We start from the raw sequence: 14,235 nt of genomic DNA, 5'->3' as shown, positions 1-14,235 counted from the left end.
AGGTTCATTCTCCAAGTGGCTGCAACAGCCAGAGCTGAGCGAATCCTAAGCCTAGAGCCAGGAGCCTCCTCCCGGTCTCCCATTTGAGTCCAGGATTCTAACACTATTCTCTATTGCTTTTCTAGGCCTCAAGCAGGGAGATGGGTGGGAAATAAAGTAGCTGGGACACAACCTGGCATTCATATGGGATCCTGGCACTTAGAGGTAGAAGATCAGCCAATTGAGCTATCACATTGGGCCCAGTGCCATTGGCTTTGAAGAGCCTGTGGTAGCTAATAAATGTACACCAGGAATGAATGGTCAGCCAAAATATATGGAGGAAGCCAAGTGAAGGGTATTTAGTAACTAAGAGGTGAGGAGGCATCTGTACTGGAAAACGAAACTAAAGCATTAACCAAAATAGCTTGACCTGCAAAATTCTCTGTGGTTGGCTAATTGATTACGTTGTCCCATGATAAGAGTGTCCCTAAAACTTAAATTGACATGTGGCCTTCTCAAGTCTCAAGTGATTTACACGCGTTGAATGTTTCTAAGCCTGGGAAAAGAGGTGTCTTTATTATAGTAGAGGACCATGACCTCTCAGTCAATTCCAGACTTGACCCAGTTCTCAGTCCCATAGCCCTCTGAGTGAAATGAAAATGGATCTTCCCAGGAAGAAACTTACTACTCAGCCAGAAATGTATTCAGCAAATCTTTTTGTCCGGCCTTTAACAAGACACCTAAGGTTATTTGTTAGTATGATTGTGTTGGGGGAAAGAAAATGACTATACCTTCCAGGAGTAACTGATTTCAGGGGACTGAAAGCCTCTACAGCCCACAACTGGAGTATGGGTTTATGGAGATCAGGTGATAATGGGGTTGAGGCGTGGCTGTATTACACAGTAGAGTTGGTATGCTTCCCAAGTAGTTATCCTCCCAGTTCCAAAATTGATCACTTCAGAAATAAGCATACTGAGCTGCTAATAGCCTCTCCACACTGATTTCCTGCATCTCAGTGAGGCATGAACTATTATGGTAAGAAAAACTGAGTGGACGCCAGTGGAGTCATCTCTATCTATGCTGAAGGGTGGGGGCTACTGTAGAAATGAGTGTGTGCTACTTCACAATGAGGAATTTGAAAGGCGATGAGTTGGTGAATCTCCCCCTATTTCCATTCAACTTGCTTAGTTCACTTGTGCCAAGTGGATATTGAAATAATGGATTCTCATAAACTTAACTGGATAGTGATTCTAATTGCACCTGTTTTTCCAGTAGTAGTGTTGTGACTGAGGAAACCAACCCAACCTCTAGCCGCTTTTAAGTTGGCCACTGCTCCCCACTACACACATCTGTAATCAAGATCCGCCAAAGCAAATTTCTTATTTTACGGCTAGCAGGGCCAGTGTTCTACCTTCAGGGCTGTATTAAGTTGTTAATTTAACCTGTTAATTTAGCTGTCATCATTTAATTCCAAAGGAAAGGGCAACCAGCATAGCAACCCTTTAGGAAGCTCCTATCTTGCCATGGAACCTAAGGAAAACCAACGGCATGACCCTTGGCACCCAAGTTACTAGGTGACCTGAGCTGACCATTGTGAACTGAGTTTTGTCTCTGAAGTCCTAGCCTGTCCCTGTGTCCTTCTGCTTCCTTCCCACTGCCTTTCCGGTAGTCACTTCAGACCGTGGTCAAGTTCAGAGCTTTGCATAAACCATTCTTCCTGCAATATGTTGCGGTCCCCAATGGCTGACTTTCTCTGATCTTTCAAGTGTCTTCTAGATTCTCTTAACCTTTTCTTTTTTTCCAGTTGCTATAACAAAATAGCTGAAATAAGATAATGGGTAAAAAAAATACACATTTCTCTTTCAAAATTTCATTTATTTATTTATTGGAAAGGCATATCAGATTTACAAAGAGAAAGAGAGAAAGAGAATAAGATCTTTATCTGCTGGTTCACTCCCCAAATGGCCATAACAACCGGAGCTGAACTGATCCAAAGCCAGGAGCCAGGTGCAACGGGTCTCCCACTTTGGTGCAGGGGCCTGAAGACTTGAACCATCTTTCACTGCTTTCCCAGGCCATAACCATGAAGCTGGAGTGGGAAGTTGACAATAAGAACATAAATTGGTACCCAAATGGGATGATGGTGCCAGCAGGTGAAGGCCTAGCTTGTTGCATCACTGCACCATTCCCACAGCTATGGGAAGTGAGATAGCGGATGATCAAATTCCTGTAACAAATGCTGTATTCTATCATTCACAATTTTTCTGCTTTCTTCATTGATTCCAAACTGGTGTAAGTGCCCATAATGTACATGATCAGACTTACTGTTCAGAGTGATTCTGCCGGATAGATTCCATTCCCCAATATTACAGATGCAGAAGCAGCCAACATCTCACGCTTAGGCTATGGAAACCAGAATCCGACCCCACATGTGTTCCTCTGCCCTGCTTAGGAGAAATGCAAGGTATTCGCCAAACTGCAGCAGGCAACACCTTCAGATAAACCATCCGAGTGGTTCCTGGAGGCTCTTTGACCAGACCTCCTATTCAATGGCTCTTCTTTCTGTACAGCCTATTTGGACTAATAATAAATTTCAAAATATGTTTAAGCCATGAAATGTTCCTAATATATAGGAAGCAATGTTATGGCACAACTTATTATACTCAATATCCCAATTGCTATATTTGCTGTAGCATAATTTTATTTCATATAAATATGTACACATAAATATGTATATGTGTGTATATATGTATATCATGATTAAGACATCAGTTAAGATACCTGCATCAGAATAGGTACTATGGTAGAGTAGGTAAAGCTGCTGCCCACCACACAAGCATCCTATATAAGTGCTGATTAATGTCCTGTCTGCCTCATTTGTGATCTCTAGCTCCATGCTAATGACCTAGGAAAACAGCAAGAGATGGCCCAAGTGTTTGGGTTCTAGCCACCCACGTGGGAGAGCCAGATGACATTCACGGCCCTTGGGTTTGGCTGGACTCAGCCCTGGCTGTTACAGCCATCTGCAGAGTGAAGCAAGGGTGGAAGATTTCTCTTTCTGTAATCCTTCTCTCTCCCTCTCAGATAAGTATTTGCATTTTGTATCAGATCGCCTGGCTTCAAGTTCCAGCTTCAGTCAGATTCCAGTTTTGTATAATACAAATCCCAGGAGGTCATGGTTCAAGTCCTTAGGTCTCTGTCACCGACATGGAGGACTGGCTGTACTTCCTGACTGCAACCCAGTGCCAGGATCTCCGCATCCATCCTAGCAACTTCTCTGAGAAAACATATTTGGTCTTCTTACAGCTCAACCTCTTGGTACCAGTCACCTTCCAACTCTCGGGCTCACTCTGCAAGTACATTCAAAACTTTATGTTGATCTTTTGCATGCTAAAGCTGAAGTATGGGCCTTTCCCTGAGAGAGTTACTCACTATGATGCCTAAGACCACCTTGATCTGGTTGCACTTTCAGCTCAGGTTCTGTCTGGGCTACCCATTGAGCTCTCCTAGTGGGAACACATTATTAGCGAGACCATCTTGGAAGACCATTGGGTTGTGTTCTCTAAAGGTGAAGACAAGGCCTCCTTTGTGTGAACCAACAATTCCCACTCCTTGGAAAAATTCAGAAATGTGTGCAGTGTAGACTAGAATGTTCTCAACAGCAGCACTTCAGATAGTTCCATGTTAGAAATAGCACCAGCTGGGCCCAACGCTGTAGCCTAGTGGCTGAAGTCCTCGCCTTGCACACGCAAGACCCAGAAGAAGCTCCCAGCTCCTGGCTTTAGGTCGGCTCAGCTCCAGCCATTGCAGCCACTTGGGGAGTGAATCAGCAGATGGAAGATTTTCCTCTCTGTTCTTCTCTCTGTATATCTGACTTTCCAATAAAAATAAATAAATCTTAGAGACAGAGACATAGAGACACAGAAAGAGACAGAAAGAGAGACAGAGACAGAGAGGAGAAAGAAAGAGAGAGAAAGAAGGAAAGAGAAAAGGAAGGAAGGAAGGAAGGAGGGAAAGAAGGACGGACCAGCTGAAAGCCAAATGGAGAGAGAAGTTCTGGAAGCACTCTGTTGGTAGTGGCAAAATGTGCCAACTGTGCCTCCCACCAGCAAGGAAGGCCTGCTCCTGTGTTGAGAGGGGGGAAGCCAGACCTGTGCAAGGAGGTCAAAGACTATTGGAATGAAATTGTGCAGGACCCAGGGCTACCCATGGGTGTGCGGGAGGGGAGGAAAGTAGAGAGGGTGTAGCCATTAAAGTCAAAATGGAAGTTATTTCAGATAAAGAAGAGTGTGAGTGCAAGGGTGGTATGGCTGTGATGGCTTCCCTAGGTGTAGGCTGTCTTTTATAGTAGCAATGACTTTTTAAAAATCTTATTTTTACTTTTTGCTTGAATGTCAGAAACTTCTATCCATTGGTTCACTACCCCCCAAATGGCTGCAACAGCCAGAGCCAGAGCTTAGCTGATGCAAAGCTGGGAGACGGGGACTTTCTCCGGGTCTCCCACATGGGTTCAGGGGCCCAAAGACTTGAATCAACCTCCTCTGCTTTCCCAGGCCATTGGCAGGAAAATAGATCTGAGGTGGAACAGCTTGGACTTGAACCAGCACTGCACGTGGAGGATTAACATACAAAGCTACCTCATCAGCCCAAGAAATTACTTTTAAAACATCACACATCATTGCACTCATAATTCTATATCAAGGGTGCAAAGAAAGCCTTGAGAAGCTCTTTGAGAAGGCCTAACTTCTCAAATGCCACGCTGGCTGTGACTTCTCTATTTTCTTCTATATTCACCCAAGAAACTACACTTTGTCCAACCTCAGCCCTTTGAACAGATTCATCATCTTTTTTGCAAAGAGGAGCATTAGCAGGTAACAGAATTGTCAAATGTACTACTAGAGGGTCTTATGCCTACTTTTGCTGCAGAGGGGGCCCAGGAATGGTCATCCCTTATGGCACCCCTGTTTAAATTCTGAGTCTCAGAATCTTGGGAACCTGGGGGAGTAACTGATGCCAGAAAGCACTTGGTCTAAGAATACAGTAACAACTATTTCACCATGCGATGTGTCTGTTTATTTTTCCTCTTGTAGAGGAAGAAAATGAGGCACAGAGCAGCTAACTTCCTTGCCTGTGACCCTCAACTAGCAAATTGAAAACCCAGCTGGTGAACAGAGACCTTTTGATCCTGCAACCTGGCTAGCTACCAAACCATTCCACTCTCCTGGCCATCATCTACAGGAGGGAACAGCACAAACTGAGAAATGTTGAACTTCTCCCTCTCGTCTGGTCAATATTCCTTTCTTTTCTCTTCTGCTGTCTCTTTATTCCATCCTCAGCTTGATATCAGCTGGCTGCTCCCCTCACTGTATTTTTTGCAGGATCTCTGCATGTGAAGTCTTTCAATGGCTTTGTCAAGTCCCTGACCGTGGCTGTGACCTGGATGGTTCTGCGTGGCTTGGTCTCCTGCCTTCCCTTACACACATCTGTGCCTGCCCACCTGCTCATGATCCCTGACTGTTCCTGGCTCCTCCACCTGCTGCAAGATCTCCCCAACCCTAGCGCTGTATTTTATTGGCTCTTTCCCCTGCTCACTTCACCCTCTCTTTGGTTCCATTCTACCTCCAACCCCCAGCATGAACAACAGATCCTCTGGCAAGCACTCTTGGTGCCTTCAGGCCAGAACCTCTCCCCACAGTGTCTGTGTATCACAGCCTGCCCTGGCCAGTATTTGCCCACCTGCAGCCCCCAGTAACTCTAAACTCTTAAGAATTGAGACTGACTCTTGTTTGCTTTTGGATACCTAAAGTCTGGTGTAAAACAACACTAGCGGTCCGGTTTCTATTCAGCAGCTCTGTGTCACGCACTTCAGCTCTTGTTCAGTGGTGAAGACTGACATGGCATCATGATCCTTTCTTGTGCTGGCAATTTGACCAGGTTCCTCCCAGAACAAAATGGCTAAAGCAGAATTCAGGTGCATGGCAGCCTTTCCTGGTTAACAGGAAGTTATTGATACAAGGAACTATTCACTGGGGGGAGTGTGAAAATGTGGCTGGCTGTCCACCTAAGAGAGAATTTTTTTCCTGCCCCATTCTGGGACTCCCAAGAATCTGCTAAGGTGAATAGGGACAACAAGAAGTGGAAAATTCCTCATCCACAGTTCACTGGGAAACTTGAACCAGAACCCAGTGCTTCCAGCACAGTCTGTCTCGTTTTGCCAGACAGACGCCCTGATTCTCCAGCGTGTTGGGAAGAGCAGCAAGCAGCTGCAGACACTTTCATGTGGCTCACCCCAACACAGCTTCATTCAAACCTGGCTTCGCCCCCAGGGCTTGAGGACTGTTTTTTTTCAAGGGGAAAGGCACGTGCATCACTGCTGGAGAAATAAACACGAGGAATTTCTTTTAAGCAACCGAAGCTTGCTTCCCTAAATAAATCATCCAGCATGATCCTGTGACCCAAGACCTGGAAGCGGTTTTGTCCTGGCCCTGAGCCGTGGCCTCCGCAGAGAGGAACTCTGTCCCATTTGGACACCCACGTGAACACACACGATGCTGCGTTTGCTCTCACTCCAATGGGCAGACCAGATGGACTTGCACGAGTCTACCAGCTGTGAGAGGCCGTTGTTAAGAACCAGGCAGGTCTGTAGCCACCTGGCTGCCTTGCAAATGAAGAAGGATGAGTGAGAGCTGTGCCAGGAGAAGCACGGAGACCTGCAAGCTCAGGCAAAGAGGCGGAAAAGATCCAACAAGCCTATGCCAGAGCCAGCAGCCATAGTGGAAACTGCCTTTGACAAGTCTCCTGGTTCACCAACGTCCAGATTGGACATCCTGCAGCAGGGGCTGCGTAGGCTTGTCTGTATATAACACCTGGGAACGGGACCCCATCACCAACCTAGTGTCTGGGGATTTCCTGGATCCCTGGATGGTGGTAACGAGCCCGACATCCAGGAAACAGGTGCTAAGCCCTCTGCTCTTATTGCCCAGATGCAGGCTGGTCCCAGCTTCCCTTCCAGGCTCCAATTACCTTCAGTCCACCCTACACTTGCCCAAGTTCAGACCACCCTTCTTTCCAGCCCCCTACCTGGATGTGGCCCTGGAGAGGATCTGGCCCTGCCCTTCCTTTTCTGTGCCTGTCCACACTCTTCCTTCCTCTGCTCCCCCATGTAGAGAGTGATGGCATCACAGTGGAAGCAAAAACACCTGCCTTCCCTGGAAGCCTGTGGCACTGTGTGGTCTCCAAAGGGCTCTGAGACATGATTAGGGTCTGAAAGTTTGGGACTCCAGACTCATTATAAATCAGCTTCTTTGGTTATTACATTTTTTCATGGAGACTATGATGCCAGGTATCTATGCATACTGCTGGTACATGCGGCTTAGAGAATTGCAAAACTGTTATAATCTGTTTCCTCCACATATCTGCGGGCAATTGTGGATTTAGACAAATGTCATTTGGCAGTCGCTTTGTAAGTGACATCTGCCTGAGGGTGGTCTGTCTGGCTTTGTGGGACCCAGAGAAGAGGGACAGAGCTTCCATGTCTGGTTCCTCACAGCAGAGGGACTGTCCAGTGGCTAGTGTGCCCCTGTTCCAGACTCTTACACGCTGCTCTTTACAGCCGCTCCAGGCCTGCGCCTCCTCTGCTCCAGCACTCTGCCTGGTGGACAGCGTGTCATGGAAGGAGCTCCAAGTTGCAGAAGAGAGAAGGGTCCTTGCAGAGTCTGCCACTTGCAGTGGAAGCCCCTTCAGCCTTTGGGATGTGGTCTGCTGTGGCAGCAGCGTGTGATAGTCAGTGGCCAGAAGATCCTCCTGGGGTTAGATCACAGAGTACCCAATGCTCTTCCCATTCTGACTGTATGATCAGAAGCTGGGCCTGTCACCTAAGCATACTCAGCACCAAGCCTGCCTTCCTCCTCTAAAACCTGGAGTTTTTCAAACCCCACCATGCCTTATCTCCATCATGCCTGCAGCCAGGCTTCTGGTTTGTGTACTTCCATTCCTCCTTTCTGTTCCCCAGATGAGCTTCTCCCGGTCCTTGAGAGCCTCTTCCACACAGCTCCTCCTGCTTTCTGAGCACTGCACTGCCTGCATATGACATTCCTCTTCGGGCGCTGACAGTGCCCTGCCCTTCATGCTGGGAGTGGCCGACACCATTAACCAGATCCTACCCATCTTATCTCAGCCCCTGGCGCAGGGAGTTGCTCATGAGATGCTACTGCTTTGAGCCAAGGAATTCCAAGGACAAGTTCTCCTGCATGAAAGTATTGACTTAAGCATTTTTTTAGGGTAAACTAGTGACAAGGACAGGGACCTTCTAGAAATTTTCAAATGACTAGGGTGCAGCGCCAGTGGCCTAGTGGCTAAAGTCTTCTCCTTGAACGTGCTGGGATCCCATATGGGTACCGATTCTAATCCAGGTGGTCCAGCTTCCCATCCAGCTCCCTCTATGGCCTGGGAAAGCAGTCAAGGATGGCTCAAAGCCTTGGGACGCTACACCCATGTGGGAGACCTGGAAGAAGCTCCTGACTCCTGGCTTCGGATCAGCACAGCTCTGGCCATTGCAGTCACTTGGAGAGTGAATCATCAGGCAGGATAGCTTCCTCTCTGACTCCTCCTCTCTGTGTATCTGACTTTCCAATAAAAATTAAAAAGAAATGGCAGGAGGGGCTACTGAAGGGACACAGGAGACCATCCTGAATCTCAAAGGACAGGAAGTGAGGATTCCTGCCTCTGTCCTTATGGGACAGAGGTTTCTCGTCACTGTAACTTTTTCTATACATCTCTTCTCTTGGCAGTCAGGGTTTCCCTATAATACTATGCATTTTGTCTCTTTCCTCATGTAGGCTTGCCTGTGATCCCTGCTTTGTCATGCACAGGCTTGCCTCTTGAACTATAACCTCAGGATCTTTCTGTTCAAGAATCCTGCTGAGTGTCTTTTAGCTCAAATTCAAGAACAGAGCTGATTGACTTGGCCAAGGCTATCCTTCAAAGTCATGTGTTCAGCTCTGGTCCAACGAATCAATCCAAAGTAGTGTGACTCTGCAGCAATCTGACATAGCAGACCCACCCACCCTTTCAGCCAGAGGCTAGAATCCCAGGGAGGACTGTGACCATCCCTACTAACTGGTTTTTGGTTGGGTTGCCTTCACGAAAGAAATATAATGCAGCAATGTCTACAAAAAAGCAGTGAGGGTGGTGGAGGCTGCCCTAGGGCTCCGCCATGGGGTTGCTCCCTGCCGTCTGTTGAGATGTGCATGGCTACTGCCAGCGGGCCAGCTGTGTGAGCAGAGGCCCACGTGGATCTGCAGCTCAGCCTTCCTCAGAATCTTCTGCTTGCATCTTTGTTTTCTTCCCAAGAGATACAGCTGACAGCTGCAGATTGCACCAACTTAGCACTGAAAATAGTTGGAAAAAAATAAGTCCTGAAAATTGTGTAAAGCTCATTTTAACTTTGAACTCAACCCGCAGTATGCTGAATCCAGGTGAGTGATATGTAGACACACCTGGCTGTAGCCAGCCCCATTTCCCTGATTGCCCAATTTCTCCTCAGCACTCATTTGTATGTTGCTCATCACCCATCTGATAAGTGTATTATATAATTAAGCCTATAATAGTTGCATCTGGACTGAGCATATATAATTTCCTTTTTGCCGTGATACCCTAAACAACACAGCATGGGGACTATTTACACAGAAATTTACGTTGTATAGGGCATCATAAGTAAACTAGAGATGACTTAATGTCTACAGGAGGATCTGTGCAGGGTATAGGAAGATACTGTACCTTTTATACAAAGGAGACTTCAGAATTCCCAGACTTTGGTATTCACAAAGAGTATATGTACATTTGACTGGATGGATATTTCTGGGCCATTGTCCCCATTACCAGTAAGTAACGTTAGCAGGATGAGAACTGGGGGAAAGGAAGAGAGAGAGATTCAGATCCAAGCAGCCAAGAGTGCCCTCACTAAAGCCCACAGGAGGGGCATGGGGCAAGGGGTTCCAGTTTAAATAGGTTCAGACTGGCTCCTCAGGTGGGTGAGAAGGTCCTGGTTTTGTTCTCCCAATAACTACTGGGTCAGCCTCAGCAGCCTAAGGCTTGCTCCTCCCTCACCATCTTAACAGAGCCCTTCACTGACCTCTGTAACATGTCTGTCCCAGACAGCACAGGCTGGGATGTCATAAAGCACAGCATAGATCTGACGGCTTCCAAACAGGGCAAGTTTATTTCTCCAAGTTTGGGAGGGAAATTCACGGTCAGGACGCCAGCAGGCCTGCATTTGGGTAAGGATGTTCTTCCTGATTGCAGGCTGCACACTCATGTTGTGACCTTCCATGGTGGCAAGATGGCTGAGCTCCCTAAAGTCTTACCAGGGCACCAATCCCACTGAGGAAGAGTGCACCTTCAGGACTTGGGTGCTCCCCCAAATAACCACCATCACATCAGGGGGTGATGATTTTAGCTTAATAATTTGGGGGATGACAGGAACATTCAGCCTATCGCACTGTGCAATTATTACCTGTTTTCTAGTCAATGGGTAAAAACGTTCAAATGGATAGTCACCCACAGGAGCACAGTAGATTGGTTGGTCGGGCCCCCAGGGTGGGTTTCTAAGAAACTTCTCATGCACTTCTGAATCTACTCTTTTAACAAAAAATATTTATTTGAAAGGCATAATTAGAGAGCTTTCATTTTCTAGTTTTCTCCACAAATGTTATAACATCCAGTGGTAGGCCAGGAGACAGGGGCATCTTTTAAATCCCCCATGTGGATGTAGGGCCCTAACACTTTCCTGAGCACCTTAGCAGGCAGCTAGATCATAAGTGGAACAGTCAGAACTTGAACCCGTGTGCCTATGTGACGCTGGGGTTGCAGGGTACAACACAGGCCCCCGCCTCCACACTGAAAACGCGTCTATCCCCTCTCACCTCCGAAGGGACATCTGTATGGTGACACGCTTCCCCTGCTGCGCACCCCACCGTTTTCTCCTGTCTTTAGGAGACTCATCCAGCCCAGTCACCAGGCCCTATCTGGGTTTCCTCATCCACTGGAACTTCTCAACCTCCCAGCAGAACCAGCCTCTCTGGTCTATGGCCTCTAACCTTTTCTTGTTTCTGTCAAGGAACAATGACAGTGCTTGTCATGCTCCCAGTGGGTCTCCTGATAAACCAGGATGCTCCTGCAGGCCAGAACCAAGCCTCTTTCATCCTCATGGTACTGGGCTCTCGGGATTTGTGGGACAAAGGAGAATGCAGGTTCTTACTCCTTATGGGACCCTGAGCCCTATCCTTGGGTCTCACTCTGTCCATCTGTGAAGTTTAGATGGTTTGCAAGTCTAAAAGATCTGCAGGAGAGTGTGAGGATGTGTTGGAGGGAGGTGGTTCTGTATGGTCCACGCCCCACACTCAGGACAACCTTCTGACCCGCCACAGAGAAGCAGGACACCATGTCCACATAGGCTTGTGTCCCCGCATACTGGCACCAGCTACATTCTCCCTGGACTGTGTGGCTCCCTCCTCAAGCCCAGGGCAATCACTTCACTGCTGCATCTGCTAGATACCTAAAGGTTGTAAAAGGAAGGACAGATTTAAAACCATTTTCTTAGGCTTCCGGTGTGGCTTGTCTCAGACCCATGCAAAACTCAGTGGTATGTGAAGCCATTTCCTGTCCCAGGCACCTCACTCAGCAGGTGTCTCAGCACCAAGCCAGGCTTGGCACGGGTTGTCAGAGGAGCACAGAGGAGGAGGGCCTGACTCAGACTCCAGCGAGAGGCTGGATGCTGAAGGTGAGCCCTGTACTGACTCACGAAGAAGAGTGTGTCATCAGATGCCACTGAGACCCTCAAGGAGCATTTGCTTGCAGTGAGTACAGCCTGGCCAGATACTGGATGCTAGCAAGGGCATGGAGCGCTCTGGGAAGAACAAACTGTCTGAGGTGACTGAAGGGCTAGATGTGTCTGCAAAGGCAAGAAACTAGAGCAAGATCAGGTGCTAGCCCAGGGGCTCTCAGGAGCCACGGCTCAGGAACTGCACCTACAGATGAAACTCCACTAAGAACTGGAAGTCAGGCAATTCATAGGCCCAAGAGCACTGCTCAGGCTCGGTCCATATCTTTCCACTCACCAAATAGCTCCCTCATCAGTGCCTCAGGCTCTGTGGTCCAGGAACTGAGCCGAGCTGCAGGAAGGCTTGCTGGGATTGTTCCCAGGCAGGCTTCCAAGCCTGGACAGCTTCTTCTTGAAGGTTCACCCGGCATTTGGCGGAGGGGCGGTCAAAGACCAGAAGTGACACCTGCAGCTCTCTCTGCTTCCTAAGCCGTCCCCTCACTGGGTTACAGGGTTCTTTTTTTGCTGTTCAGGGTTAGCAGAGCGCCTGGTGGGGAGGGAGCACATCCCAGCGCCAGATGCTGTCTTTGGGAGGCCCGAAGGCAAGGGCTCCATTGCGTGCGTGCTTGCGTGCAGGGTGTCCACTGCCCACAAGAAAGGCGCCAACAGGCGGCTGCCGAAGGGGAGCTGTCCCCTTCCTAGCTGGCGACACTGAACAGCGGTCCCGCTCCCCGCCCCAGGCAGACACACGCTCCGGAGCCACACAAAGGAAATGGCAAGAGAGTGAGTCACCGAGAGTCTGGTTGGCTGCCTGTGCGGCAGGCCCACAAGGAGAGCTTTGTGCGGCGCCCAGGCCCGGGATCGACCAGAGGGAGGCAGGCATTTCATCGCGCTGAGTAATGCACGCGCTGCGGAGGAGGCCCCGCAGGAAATAGGAGCGACTCCTGGGCCCCTGCTGTCTGCCAAGCACCGTGCTGGTGGGGCGCCTCCCAAGGGGCTTGGACAGAGCCACCTCCCCCTCCCTGCTGCTCTGCTGTAGCTGCATCCTGTTTCCCTGGTGTGAGAGGCTTGGGTCCTTCTGTTCTGTTCCAGCATGGAGAAGGTGCTTAGAGTTTGTGCATGGCTGGCTGGCTGGCTAGCACAATTCACTCTGGCAGTCGTGAAGGTGGGGCGCTAGCCCATGCCTTCATGTTCCAGTTGAGCAGCCAGAGATGGAATTCCCACAGTGACACCCTTCTTCTTCCTCCCCCACCCCGAGCAACTCAAGAGTTCATTTGCGCCCAGCTCCTGGGTCCTGCTGCCTTCTGCTGAGTGGCTGTCATCTGCTTCAGGGAACACCCAGAGGGCACATGGGGGAAAGAACCCCCGCAGGGAACCTGGCATGGGATCTGGTGGAGGAGAGAGTGAATCTAGGCCAGCAGCCAGCAAGACTCCAGATCTGAGTGTGCGTGCAGTCAACGTGGATAACACAGGTCGTGGGGAGTGCGTAAAATGGAGAAAGAAGGAGCGTTTGTTGGGCGTCTGCTGTTGGTCAGGCATGGATACTTAATCCTTTACTCAGCCCTAAGGGAGGCACTGGTGCAGATAAAGAAAGTGCTCTCTGGAATGTTCAGATGCCGGCTCTTACCAGGGCCTCCTTGCAGTGGGAGGCTGGCCGGATCATCAGGGGTAGGAACCATTCTCAGCCTGCAGACTTGCAAACTCAGTGCTCCGGGGCCCCAGCAGGCTGTGGACATCGCAGAACCAACTGAGTCAGCTTGCACTCACGGAGTTCCCCCACAGGCCAAGCCCCAGGACAGTCTGAGCTTTTCTCCCTCTGAGAAGCTGAGTGTTGAGAGGCAAGCAGGCTCACTGGAGGTGTGGAAGCTCAGCCAGAAGTTTAGAGCCAGCCCTGGGAGATCTGATCACCGATGAAGCCCACTTGTACTACCTGGATAGGCACGTATGTGGCTAAGCTCTTGGATGGGCGGCCCTTGGGCCAGGTGCACGGATGGATTCCTTCTAGGTGGCCTCCTATGCCCTGGCCAGCCGGGACCATTGTAGCTGGAAGTGAGACAACAGACTAGTTAAGATGAGCCACTGAAGTCACATGTTGCAGACCACAGCCAATGAGAGGCGGGCAGCCCACAGTCTCTGGCTTCTCCTTGACCTAGAGTGTCTCCTTGGGGTAAATGCTGTCCATACATGCCTGTAGTCACTCCTCGCCTCTGGTGTTTCCTCAACCTGAACAGAAACCAACTCTACTTTAAGGATCAAGATACCTTGCTACCATCTTCAAAACTTCCTATATTACCAGGAGTTTCATGATAAGGAGTCGAGAGGAAGTTCATTAGCTTGTCCCAAGTCACAGGATGGCAAGAATCAGTCCTACTGTGCCCTGCTACACATGCCCTTAAGACTGTTAACAGCGACAATAATAAAGACTGCGGAGAGCTCTA

This window comes from Ochotona curzoniae, unplaced genomic scaffold (assembly GCF_017591425.1).
Source record: "Ochotona curzoniae isolate NIBS_2020 unplaced genomic scaffold, NIBS_Ocur_1.0 scaffold_2587, whole genome shotgun sequence".
Classification (NCBI taxonomy): Eukaryota; Metazoa; Chordata; class Mammalia; order Lagomorpha; family Ochotonidae; genus Ochotona; species Ochotona curzoniae.
The sequence above is the reverse complement of the archived record's forward strand: the minus strand, read 5'-3'. Positions refer to the sequence as shown.